Source organism: Schistocerca nitens, chromosome 4 (assembly GCF_023898315.1).
Source record: "Schistocerca nitens isolate TAMUIC-IGC-003100 chromosome 4, iqSchNite1.1, whole genome shotgun sequence".
NCBI lineage: Eukaryota > Metazoa > Arthropoda > Insecta > Orthoptera > Acrididae > Schistocerca > Schistocerca nitens.
The window spans coordinates 958,064,570-958,091,831 of NC_064617.1; positions in this window are offsets into that span (position 1 = coordinate 958,064,570).

Below are 27,262 nucleotides of genomic sequence, written 5' to 3' on the forward strand. Positions count from 1 at the left end.
AGTACAGAAAGATATAGGGGTTGAGGGGTTGATTTGGGGGGAAGACACCAAACTTCGAGGTCATCGGTCTCATCGGATTAGGGAAGGATGGGGAAGGAAGTCGGCCATGCCCTGTCGAAGGAACTATAGGTAGGCTGTTTAGGTTTCTATGTTCGAAACGCCATATAGCGCTCTGTATGAAAATCACTGTGCTGTGTGCAGTCTGTGGCTGATTTGCATTGTTGGAATATTTGCTATTGTAGTGTTGGGCAGTTGGGTGTGAACAGCGCGCAGCATTGCGCAGTTGGAGGTGAGCCGCCAGCAGTGGTGGATGTAGGGAGAGAGATGGCAGAATTTTGAGAGTGGCCGATCTGGACGTGTGTCCGTCGGAAAAAGGAAATTTGTAAGACTGGATGTCATAATCACTTTTGAACACTATTAAGGTAAATACATTGTTTGTTCTCTATCAAAATATCTTTCATTTGCTAACTATGCCTATCAGTAGTTAGTGCCTTCAGTAGTTGGAATCTTTTATTTAGCTGGCAGTATTGGCGCTCGCTGTATTGCGGTAGTTGGAGTAACGAAGATTTTTGTGAGGTATGTGATTCATCAAAGGTATAGGTTATTGATGGTCAGGGCCTTTCTTTTGTAGGGATTATTGAAAGTCAGATTGTGTCGCGCTAAAAAAATATTGTGTGTCAGTTTAGTGTTGATCAGAATACGTAAAGAGAGAAATGTCTGAGTACATTCAGTTTTGCTCAGCTGTTTGAAAATCAAATAACGTAGAGATTTACCAGCACAGTCATTTATTAATTTTCCAAAGGGGACGTTTCAGAACCGTAACGGTATTTGCCTGAAGTGATTTAGGGAAACCACGGAAAACCTAAATCGGGATGGCCAGACACAGGATTGAACCGTCGTCCTCCCGAATACGAGTCCAGTGTGCCAATGTTAGCACTGACAACTCGATGCAAACGCCGCTCTTCCCGGTCGTTAAGTGTAGGCTGACAGTCACTGCGTTGTCCGTGGTGAGAGGTAATGCTTGAAGTTTGGTATTATCGGAACACTTTTTACACTGTGGATCTCGGATTATTGAATTCCCTAACGATTTCCGAAATGGAAGGTCTAGTGCGTGTAGCTCTAACTACCATTCCATGTTCTAAGTCCCTTAAGGGGAGCCGGAGGTGCCTATGCTGCCCATGTTAAAATCACTAAGTTTGAGGAACATTTATGAATAAACTACCAAATAGAAAAAATTGAATTTTTTTTTACATATAGAGTGGTTTAGTATTGCAGTTATGACAGAGGGATTTTGGAGTATCTTTTCTAGTTTCCTTCCAATTATTTTTTTTATTAATGACCCAAATTTTTTTACAAATAATTGCTTTATAATTAAACTGAAATGAAACTACTGAACATATTGCCAAATGGCTGTGTTACAATGTAAGTTTGACCACTAGGAGTGCTGTATAAAAATTTCATCTCTCTAGCTTGAGTGGATTTTGAGAAAATGTTCCTTATATTCGAAAAATTCTAATTTACGGGAAATGGCTATCAAAGTTTCTCAATACATTCCTGCACTATAGGACGGATTATCAGGGTCTTCTTCTTCATCCTCCAAAAGCTTCCTCTTCTGTCTTCTTTTCTGGCCTGTTGTTCCATCATACTTCATATGCCTTTCTCTTCTTTCTGCTCCTCTTATCCTTTTTCTGTCAATATTTCTTAGTGCTCGTACAGTGTTCACCCCAGCTGTAAATCCTAATGCCTTCAGAGCTTCACACCTCACACTGTTCCCTTGGGTGTAGGTTGCTATTGCATCTTAAATGCCAAAGTGCAGTGTTTTTATGCTTACAAACACCCTTTTAGGAATCACTTTCCAAATCAAATTGTTTACGCTCTCATTAGGATTCTGCGTCTTTCCGTGTAGACATTTGTGTAACAATTCTGGCTGTGCTAAGTCATGAAAAATTGGTTTTATTGTTCCCTCCTGATTCTTGTACATACTGCATATTACCCGCTTTACATAAGAAGTATAATACTACCAACAACAGGCGCAACACTGAACTAATTCGAAACGGTAAACAGCAAAGAGACGATGTTCCGCGCTCTTATTCATTGTAGTATCGCAACTTGGTATTAGTGTTAATTTTCTTTTCCCTACGTTCTTCCTCTTCTTATATACACGGTTACTAAAACGTGGCATCGTAACCAGAACAAAAGTGTACGACAATATTAAATGGAGCAAGATGTTCGAAATTCTGAGGAAAATAGGAGTAAGCTGTAGGGAAATAGGGTAATATTTGTCACAGAAAACAATGTAGCCAATCCTTGCACACTCGCTGTATGCGTAACATAAGGCGCTGTAAGCGTAACAGGCCGAGAAAATCCCAAGCAGTTCGCCAGGAAGTCACGAGAGGGTGTTAGATGCATTCAGCGGCCGCCCATTTCCTCTGCAGGCGTGGGGGAAAATGGTAATAACTCCAGTTCTAGGGCGAGTAGAACAATAATTCGAAGTTCACGTTAAAGAGGAATGTTCCAATTAATTTTCGGTAGCAAAACACAAAAATCGAAATTTTTTTGGATTTGATCACCTCCGGCTCCCCTTAATTCCCGTCGTGTCTCGATAGTGACGTTGGAAACCTTTCCACATGACTCACGTGAGTACGAATGACTTTTCCGCCAATGCACTGCCCTCTTATATCTTGTGTACGCAATACTACCGTCACCTGTACACGTGCATATCGCTATTCCACGACTTTTGTCACTTCAGTGTAACTGTGATGATGAATTCAATACTCCGTAGTCCCCCTCGATAGGTGAGTGGTCAGCGCGTCAGAATTCCATGCAAAGGGACCCGGGTTCGATCCCGTCTGAGTCGGAAATATTCTCCGCTGAGGGACTGGGTGGTGTGATGTCTTCATCATTGTATCACCCCTATCGACACGCAAGTCGCCGAAGTGGCGTCAACTAAAACGATGGGAGCCTCTAGCCACAGGACATTTCATTTCATACCACTCTGCACGCAGTTCTACGAATGGGCCCATACGGCGCTGTTCGGCATCTGTGGGAAAATACGTTGCCTTTCCCTCCAAATCCTGTTATCCAATCAACTGAGCCTTGTCCTCAATAATGATTAGGTGCGAAGGGTGACCAATTAGAAGTTCGTGGCTAGCAGCCGATACCAACCTTTCACGTGTTAAGATGCATTCTATAAGCCAAGAATGGGAAATTTCTCCCGTATACACGTACTTAAGCGATATTCTCATTGTTACAAAATTGTTATGGCTTTCGTGGCCACTTGTTAACAAACTGCCTATTGGTTTCTGTCTCGGGTTTTTCGACCGACGTTCATCTAATGATTTTACTGTCGTTTCGCCAGCACAAGTGGCTGGCATTGTCAAAGCTTCACTCTCCATAGCAGGTGGTGAACTGGAGCCGAGCTCGCGGCCGCAGACCATATGTACCTGGCGCGCCAACGTCCGAGGGCTTCTCCGCGGTCAAATTCCGGTGCGGTTCTCCTCTTGCTACCTGCGACGGTCGTTCGTTGCAGTACGGGAAGCCAGGATCCGTTTACCTCTTTCTTGTTCAAACTGTTCGCGTGTTTTTGTATTTCTACAGCTTCTCTAAACAAACGCGTGTGATAGTGCTTCTCTCCAGCCAGAACTTCCGTGTCGGCGAATTTTATTACGTGGTCGGTCTCACTCAGTGCGTGCTCTGCCACGGCCGATTTCTCCACCTGCCCCAGCCTGCAATGTCGCTTACGTTCTTTGATCCTTGTGTTGACTGATCGTCCAGTCATTCCAGCATAAACTTTTCCGCATGTGCATGGTTCTCATTATTCTTTGTAGCAATGAGTCGGTGTCCTCCACTATATGTAGAATTTTTCAAAAAGTCGGGAGTGAGGTTAGGTGAGTATGTGCCAAGCAAGATCGTAAGAGATGGAAAAGAGCCACCATGGTACAACAACCGAGTTAGAAAACTGCTGCGGAAGCAAAGGGAACTTCACAGCAAACATAATCATACCCAAAGCCTTGCAGACAAACAAAAATTACGCGAAGAGAAATGTAGTGTGAGGAGGGCTATGCGAGAGGCGTTCAATGAATTGGAAAGTAAAGTTCTATGTACCGACTTGGCAGAAAATCCTAAGAAATTTTGGTCTTATTTCAAAGCGGTAGGTGGATCAAAACAAAATGTCCAGACACTGTGACCAAAATGTTACTGAAACAGAGGATGACAGACTAAAGGCCGAAATACTAAATGTCTTTTTCCAAAGCTGTTTCACAGACGAAGACTGCACTGTAGTTCCTTCTCTAGATTGTCACATAGATGACAAAGTGGTAGATATCGAAATAGACGACAGAGGGATAGAGAAACAATTAAAATCGCTCAAAAGAGGAAAGGCCGCTGGACCTGATGGGATACCAGTTCGATTTTACACAGAGTACGCGAAGGAACTTGCCCCCCTTCTTGCAGCGGTGTACCGTAGGTCTCTAGAAGAGCGTAGCGTTCCAAAGGATTGGAAAAGGCACAGGTCATCCCCGTTGTCAAGAAGGGACGTCGAACAGATGTGCAGAACTATAGACCTATATCTCTAACGTCTATCAGTTGTAGAACTTTGGAACGCGTATTATGTTCGAGTATAATGACTTTTCTGGAGACTAGAAATCTACTCTGTAGGAATCAGCATGGATTTCGAAAAAGACGTTCGTGTGAAACCCAGCTCGCGCTATTCGTCCACGAGACTCAGATGGCCGCCCATAGACACGGGTTCCCAGGCAGATGCCGTGTTTCTTGACTTCCGCAAGGCGTTCGATACAGTTCCCCACAGTCGTTTAATGAACAAAGTAAGAGCATATGCACTATCAGACCAATTGTGGGATTAGATTGAAGAGTTCCTAGATAACAGAACGCAGCATGTCATTCTCAATGGAGAGAAGTCTCCCGAAGTAAGAATGATTTCAGGTGTGCCGCAGGGGAGTTTCGTAGGACCGTTGCTATTCACAGTATACATAAATGATCTTGTGGATGACATCGGAAGTTCACTGAGGCTTTTTGCGGATGATGCTGTGGTATATCAAGAAGTTGTAACAATGGAAAATTCTACTGAAATGCAGGAGGATCTGCAGTGAATTGACGCATGGTGCATGGAATGGCAATTGAATCTCAATGTAGACAAGTGTAATGTGCTGCGAATACATAGAAAGAATGATCCTTTATCATTTAGCTACAATATAGCAGGTCAGCAACTGGAAGCAGTTAATTCCATAAATTATCTGGGAGTACGCATTAGGAGTGATTTAAAATGGAATGATCATATAAAGTTGATCGCCTGTAAAGCAGATGCCAGACTGAGATTCGTTGGAGGAATCCTAAGGAAATGCAATCCGAAAACAAAGGAAGTAGGTTACAGTACACTTGTTCGCACACTGCTTAAATACTGCTCAGCAGTGTGGGATCCGTATCAGATAGAGTTGACAGAAGAGATAGAGAAGATCCAACGGAGAGCAGCGCGCTTCGTTACAGGATCATTTAGTAATCGCGAAAGCGTTACGGAGATGATAGATGAACTCCAGTGGAAGACTCTGGAGGAGAGACGCTCAGTAGCTCGGTACGGGCTTTTGTTGAAGCTTCGAGAAAATACCTTCACCGAGGAGTCAAGCAGTATATTGATTCTCCTACGTATATCTCGAGAAGAGACCATGAGGATAAAATCAGAGAGATTAGAGCCCACACAGAGGCATACCGACAATCGTTCTTCCCACGAACAATACGAGACGGTAATAGAAGAGAGAACCGATAGAGGTACTCAAGGTACACTCCGCCACACACCGTCAGGTGGCTTGCGGAGTATGGATGTAGATGTGGATGTAGATGCGGATGTAGATGTAGATGTAGAGAAGAAGATTTTTGGGCGCTTGTCGTGGGCAAGCCGTCTGGCACACTCCTGGTCCTGCAGAGACCATCAGGGGCAGCCTTTATCTGGAGCCCTTGTCAGCGGTCTTTTCCGGTGCTGTCCGGCGCGTTCTGGCCTTTTTAGCTGAGTTTTAAGTAAGTGTCACTTTTCGCATTAGCGCTATCCTCTTTCTGAGCAGCTCACAATTTGTGGGAGCTGCTACACTACCTGAGTTGCTTGATTAGTTGTACAAGATGTCCGTAAATGTCAACAGTGATTTGAAGATTAAATATTAATTATATTTTTGTTGGTAACTTTTGTTTTTTGTTTCATGTGGAACTCACGAAGTTTCTGTGCAGCTTTACTCATTCTGCACTTTCGTCACAAGGAGCACTTTCTGAGCTGTATCGTAAAAATAGATTCCCACTCCCAGGAGAAAGCTCACAAGGCAACCTCCCCATCGCACCCCCCTCAGATTTAGTTAAAAGTTGGCACAGTGGATAGGCCTTGAAAAACTGAACACAGATCAATCAAGTAAACAGGAAGAAGTTGTGTGGAACTACGAAAAAAGTAAGCAATATATACAAACTGAGTAGACGATGCGCAAGATAGGCAACGTCAAGGATAGTGTAAGCGTAGGAGCGCCGTGGTCCCGCGGTTAGCGTGAGCAGGTGCGGAACGAGAGGTCCTTGGTTCAAGTCTTCCCTCGAGTGAAAAGTTTTCTTTTTATTTATGATCTGTCCGTTCGTTCATTGACGTCTCTGTTCACTGTAATAAGTTTAGTGTCTGTGTTTTGCGACCGCACCGCAAAACCGTGCTATTAGTAGACGAAAGGACGTTCCTCTCCAATGGGAACCGAAAACATTAGATCGTAAGGTCATAGGTCAACCGATTCCTCCACAGGAAAACACGACTGATGTATTCTATACGACACTGGTGACGACATATGCGTCACATGACAGGAATATGTTGTCGACCCACCTAACTTGTACACTTAGCGAATGGATAAAAAGATTCTTCTACCTTGCCCGATACTACAGCGCAGTTACCTCGCATCGGACGGGCGGACGGACAGATAATAATTGTCTGAAAATAGAAAATTAAATCTTTCACTCGAAGGAAGGCTTGAACCAAGGGCCTCTCGTTCCGCAGCCGCTCGCGCTAACCATGGGACCACAGCGCTCCGGAGCTCACAGTATCCTTGATGTTGCTTATGTTGAGCATGGACTACTCAGTTTGTATATTTTGCTTATTTTTTTCATAGTTCCATACAACTTCTTCCTGTTTTCTCGATTGATCTGTGTTCAGGTTTTCAAGGCCTATCCACTGTGCCAACTTATAACTAAATCCGAGGGGGGCGCGATGGGGAGGTTTCCTTGTCAGTGTCCCTCAGGAGAGAGAGCTCTGTATCTTGTACAGCTAGCGAAAGCCAAACCACAGACTACAGTGTAATGAAAATTTGTGTTCCATTATACAAAAAGAACGCACCTAATGTTAAGGTAATAATAACGTGGATGGAAACTATGTTAGCAACGGGGTCGGTTTGGAAACGGACAAGCAGAGGCAGACCATCTATTTTCGAGGAGACTGCGCAGACAGCTCAAAACGCATTCAAGATATCGCCACAGAAACCGATTACACAAGCTTCTCGGGAGCTCCAAGTGCCAAAGAGCACAGTACATAAAGTCGTTCGTAAACGTCTTTCATACAAGGAATTGTATGCACACAAGATCCAAACTGTTGAAGCATTGCAATTAGATGATATGCCAAAAACTGAAGAATGCGAAATAGACACGCTGAACCGTATGGATGAGGACAATGATTTCTTGAAGCGTGTTTGCTTTATGATGACGCTATCGTTCATGTTTGCGGCTCAGTTAACCACCGTAATGTCCGGATCTGGGGATCAGAAAACACTCATGCCGTACGAGAACACATATGGGACAGTCCAAAGGTCAATGTGTGGTGTGGGTTAGTGTGTGATCGAGTGATTTGCCCATTTTTCGTCCTTGAAAGCAATGTGTTTACTTATACATGTTAGTGAATTATGCAGTATCCCAGCTACAGGATATACAAAAAAAACGTCACTTTTTAGCAATATGGCGCTCCCGCTTTCTCGGCTCTAGAACTCCTTTCTTTTCTTAATGAAACCTTCCCCAACAGGTGGATTAACTGAGACGGCCCAATTCCATGATCCCCTCCGCCCCCCCTCCCCAAAAAAATCACTTGACATTACCCCCTCAGATTTCTTTCTTTGGTGGTATGTAAAAGCCGGCCGGAGTGGCCGAGCGGTTCTATACGCTTCAGTCTGGAACCGCGCGACCGCTATGATCGCAGGTTCGAGTCCTGCCTCGCGCATGGATGTGTGTGATGTCCTTAGGTTAGTTAGGTTTAAGTAGTTCTAAGTTCTAGGGGACTGATGACCTCAGAAGTTAAGTCCCATAGTGCTCAGAGCCATTTGAACCATTTTGGTATGTAAAAGATACAATGTATAAAACAGTAGTTCCTGAAATTCTGACATTGCAACAACGTATCAGAGATACCATCGGCACAATCGCACCAGACATTTGCAGACTGTGTTGTAAGACATTGATTACTAGATCGATTTTTGAGTGTTCAAAATGGTTCAAATGGCTCTGAGCACTATGGGACTTAACTTATGAGGTCATCAGTCCCCTAGAACTTAGAACTACTTAAACCTAACTAACCTAAGGACATCACACACATCCATGCCCGAGGCAGGATTCCAACCTGCGACCGTAGCGGCCCCGCGGTTCCAGACTGTAGTGCCTAGAACCGCACGGCCACCGCGGCCTGCTTTTGAGTGTTACCAGGGGTGCACAAGTTGAAATGATTTAAATGTTGAAGCGCATTATCTGTATTAAATGTTTATGTAAGGTTCGAAAACGTAATGAGTAGAGGCATATGTAGTATAATGCAGGTTTCTTTTACTGTACCTGATCAAGAGTTGCGTTGTTTAGTTATCAGCGTGTACATTTATGGACACCCTGTATTACTTCGTGGCTCTTAGACTCATATAGTTTGCATTTGCCAGCTATACAGATTAGGGAAACTTGTAGAGTTTCCGAAGCAGTCTTCCACGTACATGAGACAACTCCCCGCAACGTTAGCTGGACATTTGTGGTTAAACTGATCTTCTAGAGAGCTTGTGTTTCGATGTTTTAGGGGAATTTGTGCTCATTGTGTTGGAGCAATTTCTCAGTCAACGTCACAAGACTTTACGTACATTTTGGTCCTAACTTACTTACCTATTCTGCGTCATTTTAATGTGGTATGTGGTGAGGTCTTAGAGTAAATCTACGATTTATTAAACTTGGGATTTATTTGAATCCCAGAACCAAACTATTGTCCTAAAACGATCCTGGTTAGGCAACCGTCTAAAAATAAATAAAACTTCTGCATTCCTGATTTGTTTTCTCATTGGCGGTGTTGTACTGCAAAACAGGTATTCTTCTGTTTGTGATTCTGATCTATGATTTAAGAATGTTGCACTGAGCTGGTCGTACATGTTGTAGGGAAGCAGCCTACTTACGCTGTAGTAAATTCATATCAGTCTTTCCATTGTGTGCCAGCCAGTCTGATGTAACTAGCTCTGACGTCACAAATGTTGCGCAATACTTTAAAAATCAAGCAAATAACCTAAAACATTTGTAGCATATCAGGAGTAATGCTAAAACAACATGTGTTGAATATCAGTTCGATAACTTTAGCCATTTTCGAAATTTTGACGTTTTTCTGTAAAAATCATTGGCGCAACAGAAAAGAGCTAGAGAATTAAAAATTGATAATTAGATTCATTTTTCATAATTATTTAATAAAAACAGTCTTCTGGATCTCACAATTTAAGATTTTAGTGGAAATTTATGATTTTCTGGTTTCTGTCTTAAAACTTAAGGAAGCAAGACAGATTAAGTAGGCTAATAAATAAGGCTAGGATGTTTATATTTAAGTAGATTGGAGATCCGCTATAACTATGAAGATTTGAGAAGTTTCATTTGAATACCTATAAAACTATAGCGATAGCGTATCTCCAAAGGGCCAGTTCAGAGCTCGTCTACTGCGTGCAGTGTAATTAAATTAATTCTCTCGCCCAAAATATTTAACTTAGCCACGTCAAAATTTTATTATCAATACTTACCTGCGTGCTGAATGCACATTTAAATTAAGAGCTTCATCGGCCATCAGCAAGAGAAGCTATGATTTATTCAATGACTTAAAGTGGTGCATTACTAGCCCAGCGGCTAGTCGGGAGAGCCGATTTGATCAGGCGTTCCCTTAGCCGTCCGCACCGCGGCTTTATATATAAGAACGCTGCGCGAGGAAGCAAGGCCCCAGTTCTCTCCAGACGCTGAATAGCACGTCATCTGTGTCGGGATTCGCGTCGCGTCGGGATCATTGCTACAAACAGCCTCGGATGCCGTATTAAGTTACTCGGAATACGCGTAACCATGAAATCATTTTCGAGTGAAGTGTTAATTCTGGGTTGACTTTAATTATCGATCTTCAGTTTGTGTATGTCGTATTTTCAGGTGCCGCCGCGGGACAGACATTCTACCAATTATTTAGCGTGGCGTTTGATGAACCTCATCATCAAATTATAGCGAGCATTCTTTTAAATATTTAATTTGGACAGTTATAGTGGGATCAGCGCATTAGACTCTGAACTGCTCTGTTAGTTAGATTGTGTGGATTCTTTTGTTTTCATCTGTGACTTTCAGAATACAGGACATTTTTTCACGACTGTTATTTGATTATAAATCCCAGACAATCTCCTAATTCCTCAGAGCTATAAGCTGTAACTATAAGTGTATTCTCAGATGAAGTGGGCACTAGGAGTTCTAATTGCAGGCTTCACGTTTTGCTAATCACTTTCTGGTTGCCAATATTGTAATTAGAGAGCCAGTGTTGAGAACGGCAAAAGACAGCATAAATAATAGGAACATTTTAACAAAAAAAAACATAATTCCACCCGCCGCCCCACATATGGTTAATCGGCCGGGAAGTGTTTCTACAACCAAACATTTATACAACAGTAAATTTCCTACTGCCGCCCCACATATGGTGCATCGGCCGGGAAGAAACTGAGTAAAGTGAAAGTGATTTTTAAATATTGTGATTCGCGAGTGAAATGCGTCACGCAACTGAGTAATAGAACAGTGAAAGTGTTACGTGTGTATGCGGACGACGCAATTGGATTAATGACGTATCTGGATTTACTGAGTCTAGCGGCGCTGCCGGCATCGTGAGAAGCCAGTTTCGTCTCACCGCAGGCGTCCGCCGGAGCAGCCGGAGCCGCGCCTGCAGTTGCGGGCAACGCAAACACACAACAGCCGTCGGAGTGCCATCTGCAATTCAGCAAGCTGCGTCGCATCAGTAATCCTGGTACACCACGCCGCTAACGCCATACGTCATGCAGAAGGAACTAAGTTAAGTGAAAAGCTGTTAAAAATTTTACTATCCTGCACTAAAAGACTGTCGGCGATGGAACCGCCAAAAGAAACTGAGGTTAAACTTATATCAGAACCTATGTCTGTTGAAGGAACTGTAAATCCAGACAACGGTTCAAGTGTAAATATGCATGAAATTAGTAATATTAAAGTGAAATATGAAGTATTGTCTCCTGACAGTAGTGTGAAAAGGGGCAATGATTCAATAATAGAGACCCCTGTAGTAAAGCAGAAATCAGAAATTGTTAATTTATTGGATGATAGTTTACCTGATGAATTAAAAACAAAACAGCCATCAGAGGTGGTAGAGTTTAAAAAGGATAAGTTAGATATAACTGATCAATCAGAAGTTTCATTTAGTTTTGATGATTCTGGTGTTGGAGGTAGTTTTTTGTCACCTGAGTGTGATAAAAAGCCAGCTAGTGAGCAACCCAAAGATGCTGGGGCTATTGATTTGAATGTTATATGACAAGCAATAGCTGCCAGTAATGCAAAAATAGCTGCCAGTAATGCAAAAATGACAGCCGAATTAAAGTCTGAAATAACTGAGGTCAAAAGCAGTAATGCTGAATTAAAGTATGAGATTGTGGCCAGCCAAACAAATTTTAATAAACGGTTTGAGGCAATGGACAATAAATTAGAATCCAATAATGCTGAATTAAAGTATGAGATTGTGGCCAGCCAAACTAATTTTAATAAACGATTGGAGGTAATGGACGATACCTTCAAGGCTGGTTGCAATAAGTTGAAAGAGGATCTGGACAGTTTGAATTATAAAATTGATTACAATCATGAGGATATTAAGAAAAAGGTTGCTCAACAGTTTTCTGAAACGTATAAAACAGTAAAATCCGAAGTTGCTGAGGTTCGCAGAGACTTCCAAATGGAAGATGCGAAGCTGGAGCACAAGTTAACAGAAAAGATCGAGGCGGAATCTGAACTGTGCTCAGATAGGTTTAAAGATGTTAATATAAAAGTAAACATATGTCAAGCAGACATAGATGCAATCAAAACTGATACTACTCATATTGTGCAAAGAGTAGATAATGTTGAAATGAAAGTAGAAAATGTAGTGTCGGCAGACTTGCCAACACTACGCACACTAATTGAAAGAGGCGGCCAAGATGCACGCGCTAACTCACGAAGAATGGAGTGAGGTCTGAAACAGGATACATAATGAATGCTATAAAGAAAAGTACGTAGCTCCTTGAATACTTAACTTTTAATCCTTCCTTATATACATCGTTCTTAATGAGACATCTGGAGATTGTGGCGATACAAGTGAGACTCTTTAGATACATGCAATGTTACAATTGGCGCCTTGCTAGGTCGTAGCCATGGACTTAGCTTAAGGCTATTTAACTATCTGCTCTGCAAATGAGCGAGGCTTCGTCAGTGTGCATCGCTAGCGACGTCGTCCGTACAACTGGGTGAGTGCTAGTCAGTCTCTCGAGACCTGCCGTGTGGTGGCGCTCGATCTGCGATCCTGACAGTGGCGACACGCGGGTCCGACATGTACTAATGGACCGCGGCCGATTTAAGCTACCACCTAGCAAGTGTGGTGTCTGGCGGTGACACTACAGAAAATATTAGTACTAACATTGCTAACATTGAGAGTAAAGTAGCTTCAGTAACTTCTGGTAATGGTAGTATACAACAAGTTGTAGCTGCAAACGCCGCTTTTATCGGGTGTCGGCAGTTCTTGCGGTTCGATCCAGATAAAAATATCCACCCGCTAGATTTCTGGAACGATTTTGAAGATGTGATTCCACCAACTTGGTCTGAACGAGAGAAAATCTCATTTATTAGAAGCCATTTAGCAGGTGACGCCATGCGTTGGTCAGCTGATGTTATGTTGAAGTGTAAAACATTAGCAGAGTTTAAAACAGCTTTCATTAATGAGTATTGGTCTAGTAATAAGCAAAATGAAGTGTTGAGAGAATTTTGTAGTGGAAAACGCTTCAATGCAGGCAAGGAATCAATTAAAGAGTTTGCTAGGTCATGGATCTCACGTTTGTCACATTTGGCGGAAAAGCTAAAACCGGAAATGATTATACTAGGTCTTGAAGCCAAACTGCCATGGTATTGGCAAACTAGAATTATATCTGCGTCTAGAGACAATCTGGATCGTTTCATTGAATATTTGGAACGTGTAGAACGTATTGCTGCCAATGAGGAGCAAGCACGTAATAACAGAAATGCTAATAACAATAGTAGTAATTTTAGGAACGAGCAAAATGGCAATGTAAACATCAGAACAGTAGGTGTTCGCCATCCTAAGAGAGGGAGGAACTGGAGAAATGATTATCAGAACCAGCAAGGGCATCCAAATGATAGTAATTTTGTTCCGAACAGAATTATGCAGGTAAACAACAGTGCGAAAAGCAATGCTGTGCCAGTTAACTATAATGGAAATACAGGAAACAGCAGTAGGCCGAGGGAGGAAAACTAGTTCCCGTCTATGAGGACACTGGCGCTCACCAGGCAGTTACTTTTCCTAAGCCAGCAGTTACGGGAATTGGTAAGGCAGATCAGAATACTCAGACTGAACATGTGGATGAAGGGTCGGTAGCATCTAAGAATACAGCAGAAATATTAGATCACTCACAGTATTTGATAGATACCGTGTTAGAGACGCTTTCTAAGTGGGAAGAGAAAGAGAAGGCGCAGCAGTGTAATGGTAGGGAAGAGCTACAAAATACTGAATTGTCAGGTGAAGAAGCAGAAGAAATTCATGCTTATATTTACGATGAGGATGATGTGCTCTTATCTAAAGTGCCTGTGCAGGATGTTGATAATGTACTAATAGACTTAGGACAGGAGGTAAGTGAGAATATAGAGGGTAGCCTGTTGGGGGTCGATGAACCCAGTAGCTGTGACCAGTTGTCACTTGAGAAGGAACCCGACGATAATGGTGAAAGTGGTTTAGCTGTAACTAGTGTTATGCCCGGGCTGGAGGCGCAGAATCGCTCAGACTACAGTAATTTGGGTCATGTTCAGCAAACTAAATGTAATGAAGTCGTGCGGTGTTTCGATTTGAAATTAATAGACCGACTGGAAAAGGCAGCTGAAAATGTAATTCAGGAAACCCCTACACACTTTGACCTAAATGTAATGAAGACAGATGTCGATCACTTTAGTTGGAGACAAATCCAAAAGGAACTATTGGATGAGTTTGAGGAACCACCTGTACAACCTAGAATAAGCCACCCTACAATAATAGTGAATATGTTGGGTATCAATGTACGTTGTCTCTTAGACAGTGGAAGTGAGGTGAGTGCGATATCTCAGTCCTTCTTTGATGCATTACCTGGTAAAGACAAGCTTACAGTAATGAGGGTATCAGGACTAAGAATAATTGGTGCTACTGGCAAGGTGTCAAAAACGGTAAAGCAAGAAGCTTTGCTGCCCTTTAACATTAATGGTAATTTAATTGATCATCCATGTTTAATTGTAAACAATCTCAGTATTGAGGTTTTAATTGGCATAGATTTCTTGTCGAAATGTCAGAGTGTTGTTGACTTTGAAAGAAGCCAGTTAAGAATTGTCTTGCCAATAACCGGAGTAATTACGGTACCTTCTAGTGATAACCATGTAGTAACTAATGATGACAATTGGGAGCTGCCTATACGAGTTCTGAAAAATAGGCGGTATTGGGACGAAGGTGTTAATCTTAGAAAAAATAAGCTGAACACAGAAGAAGAAGAAGCAATTATTTTAGACAAAATAGAAGCTAAATTGCGGGAAATCAATAAAATTTCAGCTAATCAGAAAGAAGAACTGACACACGTTCTAAAAAGGCATCATAAGGTATTTTCAGATCGACTTGGCGTGGTCAAAGGTTATGAATGTGTGCTGTAGGGAGGAGGTTGTTCTGTAACCTCTACACAGTGTGGCAGCTGTGCCGTCCCAGCTGTGTGAGATCTTCTTTGCATTTCAGGTCTCACTCAATCTTCATCTTTCCTGTTGTTGTTGTTGTTGTGGTTTTCAGTCCTGAGACTGGTTTGATGCAGCTCTCCATGCTACTCTATCCTGTGCAAGCTTCTTCCTCTCCCAGTACCTACTGCAAACTACATCCTTCTGAATCTGCTTAGTGTATTCATCTCTTGGTCTCCCTCTACGATTTTTACCCTCCACGCTGCCCTCCAATGCTAAATTTGTTATCCCTTGATGCCTCAAAACATGTCCTACATACCGATCCCTTCTTCTAGTCAAGTTGTGCCACAAACTTCTCTTCTCCCCAATCCTATTCAATACCTCCTCATTAGTTACGTGATCTACCCACCTTATCTTCAGCATTCTTCTGTAGCACCACATTTCGAAAGCTTCTATTCTCCTCTTGTCCAAACTGGTTATCGTTCATGTTTCACTTCCATACATGGCTACACTCCATACAAATACTTTCAGAAACGACTTCCTGACACTTAAATCTATACTCGATGTTAACAAATTTCTCTTCTTCAGAAACGATTTCCTTGCCATTGCCAGTCTACATTTTATATCCTGTCTACTTCGACCATCATCAGTTATTTTACTCCCTAAATAGCAAAACTCCTTTACTACTTTAAGTGTCTCATTTTCTAATCAAATCCCCTCAGCATCACCCGATTTAATTTGACTACATTCCATTACCCTCGTTTTGCTTTTGTTGATGTTCATCTTATATCCTCCTTTCAAGACACTGTCCATTCCGTTCAACTGCTCTTCCAAGTCCTTTGCTGTCTCTGACAGAATTACAATGTCATCGGCGAACCTCAAAGTTTTTACTTCTTCTCCATGAATTTTAATACCTACTCCGAATTTTTCTTTTGTTTCCTTTACTGCTTGCTCAATATACAGATTGAATAACATCGGGGAGAGGCTACAACCCTGTCTTACTCCTTTCCCAACCACTGCTTCCCTTTCATGCCCCTCGACTCTTATAACTGCCATCTGGTTTCTGTACAAATTGTAAATAGCCTTTCGCTCCCTGTATTTTACCCCTGCCACCTTCAGAATTTGAAAGAGAGTATTCCAGATAACGTTGTCAAAAGCTTTCTCTAAGTCTACAAATGCTAGAAATGTAGGTTTGCCTTTTCTTAATCTTTCTTCTAAGATAAGTCGTAAGGTCAGTATTGCCTCACGTGTTCCAACATTTCTACGGAATCCAAACTGATCTTCCCCGAGGTCCGCTTCTACCAGTTTTTCCATTCGTCTGTAAAGAATTCGCGTTAGTATTTTGCAGCTGTGACTTATTAAACTGATAGTTCGGTAATTTTCACATCTGTCAACACCTGCTTTCTTTGGTATTGGAATTATTATATTCTTCTTGAAGTCTGAGGGTATTTCGCCTGTCTCATACATCTTGCTCACCAGATGGTAGAGTTTTGTCAGGACTGGCTCTCCCAAGGCCATCAGTAGTTCTAATGGAATGTTGTCTACTCCCGGGGCCTTGTTTCGACTCAGGTCTTTCAGTGCTCTGTCAAACTCTTCACGCAGTATCTTATCTCCCATTTCATCTTCATCTACATCCTCTTCCATTTCCATTACACTGTCCTCAAGTACATCGCCCTGGTATAAACGATCTATATACTCCTTCCACCTTTCTGCCTTCCCTTCTTTGCTTAGAACTGGGTTGCCATCTGAGCTCTTGATATTCATACAAGTGGTTCTCTTCTCTCCAAAGGTCTCTTTAATTTTCCTGTAGGCAGTATCTATCTTACCCCTAGTGAGACAAGCCTCTACATCCTTACATTTGTCCTCTAGCCATCCCTGCTTAGCCATTTTGCACTTTCTGTCGATCTCATTTTTGAGACGTTTGTATTCCCTTTTGCCTGCTTCATTTACTGCATTTTTATATTTTCTCCTTTCATCAATTAAATTCAATATTTCTTCTGTTACCCAAAGATTTCTATTAGCCCTCGTCTTTTTACCTACTTGATCCTACTTCATCCCTCAGAGCTACCCATTCTTCTTCTACTGTATTTCTTTCCCCCATTCTTGTCAATTGTTCCCTTATGCTCTCCCTGAAACTCTCTACAACCTCTGGTTCTTTCAGTTTATCCAGGTCCCATCTCCTTAAATTCCCACCTTTTTGCAGTTTCTTCAGTTTCAATCTGCAGTTCATAACCAATAGATTGTGGTAAGAATCCACATCTGCCCCTGGAAATGTCTTACAATTTAAAACCTGGTTCCTTAATCTCTGTCTTCCCATTATATAATCTATCTGATACCTATTAGTATCTCCAGGATTCTTCCAGGTATACAACCTTCTTTCATGAGTCTTGAACCAAGTGTTAGCTATGATTAAGTTATGCTCTGTGCAAAATTCTACAAGGCGGCTTCCTCTTTCATTTCTTCCCCCAATCCATATTCACCTACTATGTTTCCTTCTCTCCTTTTTCCTACTCTCGAATTCCAGTCACCCATGACTATTAAATTTTCGTCTCCCTTCACTACCTGAATAATTTCTTTTATCTCGTCATAAATTTCATCTATTTCTTCATCATTTGCAGAGCTAGTTGGCATATAAACTTGTACTACTGTAGTAGGCATGGGCTTTGTGTCTATCTTGGCCACAATAATGCGTTCACTATGCTGTTTGCAGTAGCTAACCCGCACTCCTATTTTTTTATTCATTATTAAACCTACTCCTGCATTACCCCTATTTGATTTTGTATTTATAAGTCTGTAATCACCTGACCAAAAGTCTTGTTCCTTCTGCCACCGAACTTCACTAATTCCCACTATATTTAACGTTAACCTATCCATTTCCCTTTTTAAATTTTCTAACCCACCTGCCCGATTAAGGGATCTGACATTCCACGCTCCGATCCATAGAATGCCAGTTTTCTTTCTCCTGATAACGACGTCCTCCTGAGTAGTCCCCGCCCGGAGATCCGAATAGGGGACTATTCTACCTCCAGAATATTTTACCCAAGCGGACGCCATCATCATTTAATCATACAGTAAAGCTGCATGTCCTCGGGAAAAATTACGGCTGTAGTTTCCCCTTGCTTTCAGCCGTTCGCAGTACCAGCACAGCAAGGCCGTTTTGGTTAATGTTACAAGGCCAGATCAGTCAATCATCCAGACTGTTGCCCCTGCAACTACTGAAAAGGCTGCTGCCCCTCTTCAGGAACGACATGTTTGTCTGGCCTCTCAACAGATACCCCTCCGTTGTGGTTGCACCTACGGTACGGCCATCTGTATCGCTGAGGCACGCAAGCCTCCCCACCAACGGCAAGTTCCATGGTTCATGGTTCATGGTTCATGGTTCCTATCTACATAAATTTCGACCCCTTCTCTCCAATATAAAAATTTTAATAAACTAATGAATGCTGTAGGGAGGAGGTTGTTCTGTGACCTCTACACAGTGTGGCAGCTGTGCAGTCCCAGCTGTGTGAGATCTTCTTTACTTTTCAGGTCTCACTCATTCTTCATCTTTACTATCCACCAAAATTTAGGCTCTTATTCTCAAATACTAAATTTCCGTCATGACTATCAAGCCAGCATTAAGCTAAATAATTCTGTAGGGAGGAGGTTGTTCTGTAACCTCTACACAGTGTGGCAGCTGTGCCGTCCCAGCTGTGTGAGATCTTCTTTCCTTTTCAGGTCTCACTCACTCTTCATCTTTCCTGTCCCCAAAAATTTCGACCTATTCTTTCCAACATATTAAATTTTCCGGTATGGTTATCAAGCCAATAATTAAACCAATGAATGCTGTAGGGAGGAGGTTGTTCTGTAACCTCTACACAGTGTGGCAGCTGTGCAGTCCCAGCTGTGTGAGATCTTCTTTCCTTTTCAGGTCTCACTCATTCTTCATCTTTCCTGTCCCCAAAAATTTCGACCTCTTCTTTCCAAATACTAAAATTTTCCGTCATGACTATTAAGCCATGAGTTCTGGAACCATTCTATCTACCGATTAGTGAAGAAAAATACCTAATGTGACAAACCAAACAATGACGTAAACAATAGAGAAGTATGACGTAATTAAGATACAAAGGTATTTGAGTAACAAGTATGTATAGAGCCCTGGTAATATTGTAAGTACAAAGTGTTGTGTTATTGGAAATGGTCCACCAACAATATTTAAAAAAGATGTACAAATTCGTGTACAAGCAGGATCTGAAGTGGCAGTGAAACCTTTTGTATGCTGTAGAGCTAACTAATTAATAGTAAAAGAGAGTGCTTACTGTTATGAAAAATATGCAGACAAGTTGTAAGAATAAACTCACCTTGTGTAGCAAGGAATGGCAGTGTAATAGAATTGAACAGTGTTTGTGGTTGAGACGTGAAGGACACGTCTTTGAAATATTTATAAGGTTGGAGCTGGCCGTTATTTGGTGTAGTGTGTGACAGGACACACCTACACGTATTGAGGTTATGAGTTGGAGGCGTGAATGCGACCATAGGTACCCTTATGTTAGATGAGACAGAGCAGCTCATGGTGTCCCATAGGTTTAAGGAATTTAGCATTACGCTCGTCCATAATTACTTGATGCACTTTAGTGGTAGGTCGAGAGAGACTACCTGTGGTTTCAGCGTCCGATCGAGTGGAAATGGATTGCCACGTGAGCAAACTGATCAGCTGCAATACACTATAGATATGAAATAAATGTGCTATTCTATGCTTTAAAATGTTAATAGAGTGAGTGTTAAATAAGTTCATACACTAGCAAAGTAAGTAAGTATATAATGGCAGACGTGAAACATTATTAATAGCTCAGCATAGATACACTTCAAAATAAGTAAGTACATAATTGCAGATGTGGAACTGACACAGCAGCAGAGGACCAATAAGTGGATTTAGTAGTCAACTAAACGTAGTGTGTTTTGAACACTCACAACTGTACGGTTACCAAAAGTTACTCACATGTACAAAGAAGCTGAGAAACAACTACTAATCAAATATACTCATACTATCTCTAAGAATAAGGTAATCGAAGATGAGTCAGCTAAGTGAATAAATTACAGATTTGTCAGGAATGTACCGAGCATTGGTTCAGTGTTCCGGCCCAGAAATAATAAATTCAGATTAAATAGGATTTATGATTGTATGCCTTGAGCATAAATTTTCTCAAGTACGTCATTAACGGCGTTTTAAGCCATTTGTTTATCGAGTAAAATTGAAAAAGTTCTGTTAACTTTGTTCCAGCAAAATGTTGAAGGATTAAATGTATATATCCCCATTTCATTGTGACCCACCCTTAGATGTTAAGTGAACAGAGTCTGAGGCACTCTTTTTGTTTGTTCTACAGGACAAACCAGATAATGGCAGCCTGGTAGCTGCGTGAAAGCGTGGAGTGACTTGGACACAACTCACAGTGACCCCTCCCCTTTCCCCATGTAATTTAGAGTGAACGTGAGGGATGCACACCATAGCAACTTCCCCTCCTCTACCCTTGTGAATGGAAGTGTAGGACGCCAGCCAAAGCGGCTACAACCACGTGTGTGAAAATGATTTGTGAAATTTTCTTTCAGGTTTAGAAAAGACTGCTAAGAGATAATCATCTGTTGTGTATTTTCTTGAATTTTCTTTGAATTTGTGTATGTAAAAATGTATTTAATGGATTTAAGATTTTCATAATTTTACATATTTTTATGTGTTTGCTTGTCAAAGGCAATATGTATGCCAAAGTGTCTCATTGACTTTGCTTAAATTTTGAGTAATAATGTTGCTTAAGAGGCAGTGAACATGCCCGCAATTTAAATAATTAATGTAGGTAATCAGTTTTCTTTTAATATTTCTACATGTTTACATTTCCATTTTAATTTTCATACGAAGTTAAGCTGTACTCTTGCTTCCCTTTTTGTAATTAAATTTTTTTTCGTTCATTAACATTCATAAACAAAAGATTTAAGTAGAGGGTGATGTAGGGAAGCAGCCTACTCACGCTGTAGTAAATTCATATCAGTCTTTCCATTGTGTGCCAGCCAGTCTGCTGTAACTAGCTCTGACGTCACAAATGTTGCGCAGTACTTTAAAAATCAAGCAAATAACCTAAAACATTTCTAGCATGTTAGGAGTAATGCTAAAACAACATGTGTTGAATATCAGTTCGATAACTTTAGCCATTTTCGAAATTTTGATGTTTTTCTGTAAAAATCATTGGCGCAACAGAAAAGAGCTAGAGAATTAAAAATTGATAATTAGATTCATTTTTCATAATTATTTAATAAAAACAGTCTTCTGGATCTCACAATTTAAGATTTTAGTGGAAATTTATGATTTTCTGGTTTCTGTCTTAAAACTTAAGGAAGCAAGACAGATTAAGTAGGCTAATAAATAAGGCTAGGATGTTTATATTTAAGTAGATTGGAGATCCGCTATAACTATGAAGATTTGAGAAGTTTCATTTGAATACCTATAAAACTATAGCGATAGCGTATCTCCAAAGGGCCAGTTCAGAGCTCGTCTACTGCGTGCAGTGTAATTAAATTAATTCTCTCGCCCAAAATATTTAACTTAGCCACGTCAAAATTTTATTATCAATACTTACCTGCGTGCTGAATGCACATTTAAATTAAGAGCTTCATCGGCCATCAGCAAGAGAAGCTATGATTTATTCAATGACTTAAAGTGGTGCATTACTAGCCCAGCGGCTAGTCGGGAGAGCCGATTTGATCAGGCGTTCCCTTAGCCGTCCGCACCGCGGCTTTAAATATAAGAACGCTGCGCAAGGAAGCAAGGCCCCAGTTCTCTCAAGATGCTGAATAGCACGTCATCTGTGTCGGGAGTCGCGTCGCGTCGGGATCATTGCTACAGACAGCCTCGGATGCCGTATTAAGTTACTCGGAATACGCGTAACCATGAAATCATTTTCGAGTGAAGTGTTAATTCTGGGTTGACTTTAATTATCGATCTTCAGTTTGTGTATGTCGTATTTTCAGGTGCCGCTGCGGGACAGACATTCTACCAATTATTTAGCGTGGAGTTTGATGAACCTTATCATCAAATTATAGCGAGCATTCTTTTAAATATTTAATTTGGACAGTTATAGTGGGATCAGCGCATTAGACTCTGAACTGCTCTGTTAGTTAGATTGTGTGGATTATTTTGTTTTCATCTGTGACTTTCAGAATACAGGACGTTTTTTCACGACTGTTATTTGATTATAAATCCCAGACAATCTCCTAATTCCTCAGAGCTATAAGCTGTAACTATAAGTGTATTCTCAGATGAAGTGGGCACTAGGAATTCTAATTGCAGGCTTCACGTTTTGCTAATCACTTTCTGGTTGCCAATATTGTAGTTAGAGAGCCAGTGTTGAGAACGGCAAAAGACAGCATAAATAATAGGAACATTTTAATAAAAAAAACATCGAATCGCCGAGGTGACGCAGATGCAGAAACAATGCAATGATGCGGTTAAGGGGATAGGAGATAGGCAGAACCAACTAGCTGTCAATCTGAGAAATGCTATAGCCATGCAACGAGAAGAGGATAACAAGAGGGTTGCAATGGAGGTCAGGCAATTACAACAGGGAGTGCAACAATTGGAGAGCAAGACAGAAGAAATTGATAAACGAATTAGCAATGCCACTTTAACCGTTGGGGAAGGTAGAGTCGTTACCTTGATGAGCAGTGATAATCGGTACGTCCAAAATAATACAGGGCAGAAATTTAAACCGAAAGGAGGGTTTCACCCAATGATATTTATAGACGCAGACAAGATTCAATTTGCAATAGATAGGATGGAAGGTGAGGCCTTCACTTGGGGAGTCAGGAAGAAGGGACTACTAGTTATGATCAGTTTGAAGGGGAATTCTTGAAGAAATACTGGTCCAAAAGTCATCAGTGTGCAGCACTTGAGGACCCACTACACCGCAAGTCACTTAATACATGGAGAGGAACGTTGAGAGAGTTTGCCGAACATTTATGGGAATTGAACGAGACCTTGGAACAACCCCTGAGTGATGACATAATGATATCAGCGATAAAAAGAAGATTGAGCCGGAGAATGCAAGAAACTGTATCCAGGAGCCTAATTAAAGATAGGGAGGCCTTGATGGAGATACTGGAACAGTTGGAATCTGTTCGATCACAGGAACACAATCAAGTTAATGATCAAAACCGAGAGGGAAGTAGTGACCAAAGGAATCATTTTAATAAGTCGTCTAATTATAGAGGAAGAGGTGGTGGCCATAGGTATAGGAACCATGGTGGTGAACGGCAATGGAGGAATGATTGGAGAAGGAGTGAAGAACCAAGGAATTATGAGAGGGTAGAAGATAGACGAAAGGATCATGAGGTACAAATTGAAGAAAGAGAGGTGTAGGGAGCTAGCAACTCTTTTGCTGGTATACCAAGTGGCGACTGGTACACTCCCAGCTGGGTGAGTCTTTATTTCTTATTTCAAGTTTCACTCCTCTACCATCTTTCTCTATCCTTAGGTTAAGAAAGTTAGTGTAGTAGTTAGGATTGGTAGTGGTCATCCAAGTAATTCAGTCAGGAACCATGTAGTAAATTTATAGTTGACTTAACATAAGGATAAGTAGTTGCTGTTGATGTAGTGTGTGAGGTGTCAAAGAATCAATAAGTTAAAAGCTCAGTTTAGTGTCAGTATATTGCAAAATTATTAGTGCCAGAAGTAATAAAATGAGAACCAGGTAAGGAAGTTAATGATTACAGAATGTTGTGGGTAGCTAATTGGTCAAACAAGAGTTTGTGTAATCTTATAGAGTTGTTTTATGAGGCATAAAAAGGTCAAGCAATTGTAAGAGAATTGAAGTAACCTGTCAGCTTATAAGTAGATGAACATATAAAGAAGCAAATGCATGACGAGATAGTTGTTCGAATAAATGATGTGAAATACGATGAACGGAGAGGCCAAGGAGCCTGGAGCAGTATTTTTATGTAGTTATTGCAGCGAATATGGATGGTTGATGTAGTTTGAAGATGTATATTTATTTGCAGTTGAAGTTGCTGTTAAGTTGAGGGAGTTATATGTAATGAAGTGTATTGAGTATGAGATGTTTGAAATATTGAAGTATATGGAGGATTGATGTGGGTTGAAGATATATATTTATTTGCAGTTAAAGTTGCTGTTAAATTGAGGGAGTTATGTGTAATTAAATGTATGGAGTATGAGATGTTTGAAGTATTGAAGTATGTCATTTAGCACATGAGCAACATCTGTTTGCAAGTTATTTGTAGGTATACATGTTTATCTGAAGTATGCTGAATGAAACAGAAAGTGTAACTCATGAGTAATGAGTAATTCATGTATCCAATTAGATATCAAAGTCAAGTATGGTTGTACTTACATCAAGCTTTAGAAGCAGAATTCTGGCACTGTGTAATGAATAATAAATATCTATATAGCAGATCTGAATTAATGTCAATATAACAGGAAATATTGTACCTCTCATCTGAGCATTAGTGATAACAAGTCACATATGACAGTATAAATGTTTGGCAAAATGAAATGATCAGTAATTTAAAATTTTTCATTGGGTGACCATATTAGTTATAGTGTTGCAAATAGTTATGTAAGACATACTTAGTGGTATAATGGAGCATTTAATATTATGGAATCTGTAGAGGTATGAGGGATTGTAAAATAATTGCATAAGTCAAGGAGTAAATGCTATATTTAGTTTTGATATTCAATTTTGCTTGTGTTAAAAGCTCAAATGAATAAATTGTGAATTTATTCCTTAACTTTTATGTGTGTTGGCCAAGTGAGTTATAAGTTAGTGTGATAGTAGTATGGACGGCAGGAACCCCACTGAAAGGACGGCATACCAAATTGGTAGCTGGAATTCAACTAGTTTGTTTTCTTGTCTTTGCTGTAGCAAGTTATATTAAATATGTAGTTAATGACTCGTACAAACCTTTGAAAGTGAAGATTTTTGGTAACTGAATGTAAGATAAGTTTATAAAAATATTTACCATGCTATGTTAATTAAGATAGATTGATGTTGTGTGTTACATTCAATATGGACTATAGAGGATTATTGCTGCTTCATAAAAAATTGTGATTTGGACAATGCCATGTTTGTGAGATGCAATAACCTTTTGTAGAATATTATTGTGGAGGCAGCCCACTACCGGAGTCAAGGGATTATTTGGTGAATTGTAATTTCATTAATTATTTACACTGTGTGTTTTGTTCAGGTGTAATAATGTCTAATTTCCTTGCCGATTCTTTTACGCCAGAGGCACCAAAGAAGTTTTCGAAGGCAGGGATGTAAGGGGTCCGTAGGCCCTTACTATAAATTTGCACTCGGCACAGGTCGATAGGGCAAACAATCGATTGTGTCGTGTTGCGAGAGCGAGTGTGGAGTTGAATCAGTGCCATGTTGCGGGTAGAGGTGTGTGGAGGCCAGTTGTTGTAATGCAAGGCTTTAACGACAAAGGGAGTTGCCATCGCCGTGGTTTAACCCCTTTGTACTAGAAATAATACCGGGAAAGTGAAGAAGTATAATTACGGAAGTGGTCAGTGATATTTCTAGTGCCAATATTTTGGTTTCGCGTCTACCGCGCCGGCATCTCCTTGGATTGCAGTGTTGGATTGCAGTGTTGGATGCAGTGATGGATTAGCGTGTGACGATAATGGAAAATGAAGAAGCCTGTGCTGAGATTAGCCGTAATTAGATATGTATGACGAAGGCAGTAGCTGTCTCCTCCTTTTTGTGTTTTTGAGACGAATATAGGTTCGTAATTAGTGGAACTGTGTTGGTGTTTTTCTTGTTACCAGACATTTCATTATTACAGTATGGAGAAGGACGAACTGGAAAGTAACAACTTCCGTAGCAGTCAATTCCGATTGCCAGCCCCATTAGGTACACGGTCACATTAATAATAATTATTGGGCTGCTATTTGATCAGATCAGGTCGGGATACATAAATGGAGGTTTTACAAAGGGTAACCACATCCATGGTCTCTGAGCTGATAGTCCGTGCTGCTGCAAACGCCGTCGAACTGTTCGTGCAGATGGTTGTTGTCTTGCAAACGTCCCCATCTGTTGACTCGGGGATCGAGACGTGGCTGCACGATCTGTTATAGCCATGCGGATAAGATGCTTGTCATCTCGGCTGCAGGTGATACGAGGCCGTTGGGATCCAGCACGGCGTTCCGTATTACCCTCCTGAACCCACCGATTCCATATTCCGCTAACGGTCATTGGATCTCGACCAACGCAAGCAGCAATGTCGCGATACGATAAACCGCAATCACGATAGGCTACAATCCGACCTTTATCAAAGTCGGAAACGTGATGGTACGCATTTCTCCTCCTTACACGAGGCATCACAACAACGTTGCCAACCTTGTGTGAATGCTCTGAAAAGCTAATTATTTGCATATCACAGCATCTTCTTCCTGTCGATTAAATTTCGCGTCTGTAACACCTCATCTTCGTTGTGTAGCAATGTTAGTGGCCAGTAGTGTATAAACTAGCCTCGGAATCAAGATGGCAGCACCAGGACGAAATCAGGTCGCAGCTAACTGGCCAGTGCCCCTGCTAACACATCAAAATCACCAGAGGCGCTCCTTCTGGAATCGACGCTTCCGCTGTCGACACTTGCGTTATGTTTCCACTGTGGCTTGGTTGACCTACTGCCGTCTACGCCAAGCATCAGCCGCTGTCTCGCTTCAAACGCTTCTCCGCGACCCTGAATCACTGCTCTTCTGCAGCAGTCAGCACTGACCAGTAGGATTTAAACTTCGAAGACGAGTCCCTTATCGTTCGTCCAGCCAGGCACTATGTGGCGCCCAGTGTGTGTCAACCAGAGCCGTCGCTGTCGCCACTGCCCCTGGCACCTGACCTCTACCTTCCTGCACACCATGGGCAGCCACCGCTGCACAAAACGTCCATCCTTATTCTTCACCATAAGTCCTGGCTTCGGCTAAGGGAAACGCCACCACCGTGTAGCTGCTGACCCCGCCAGCTTCGTCCACTGCAGAATGCCACGAACGGTGCTCGCCCACCGCTGT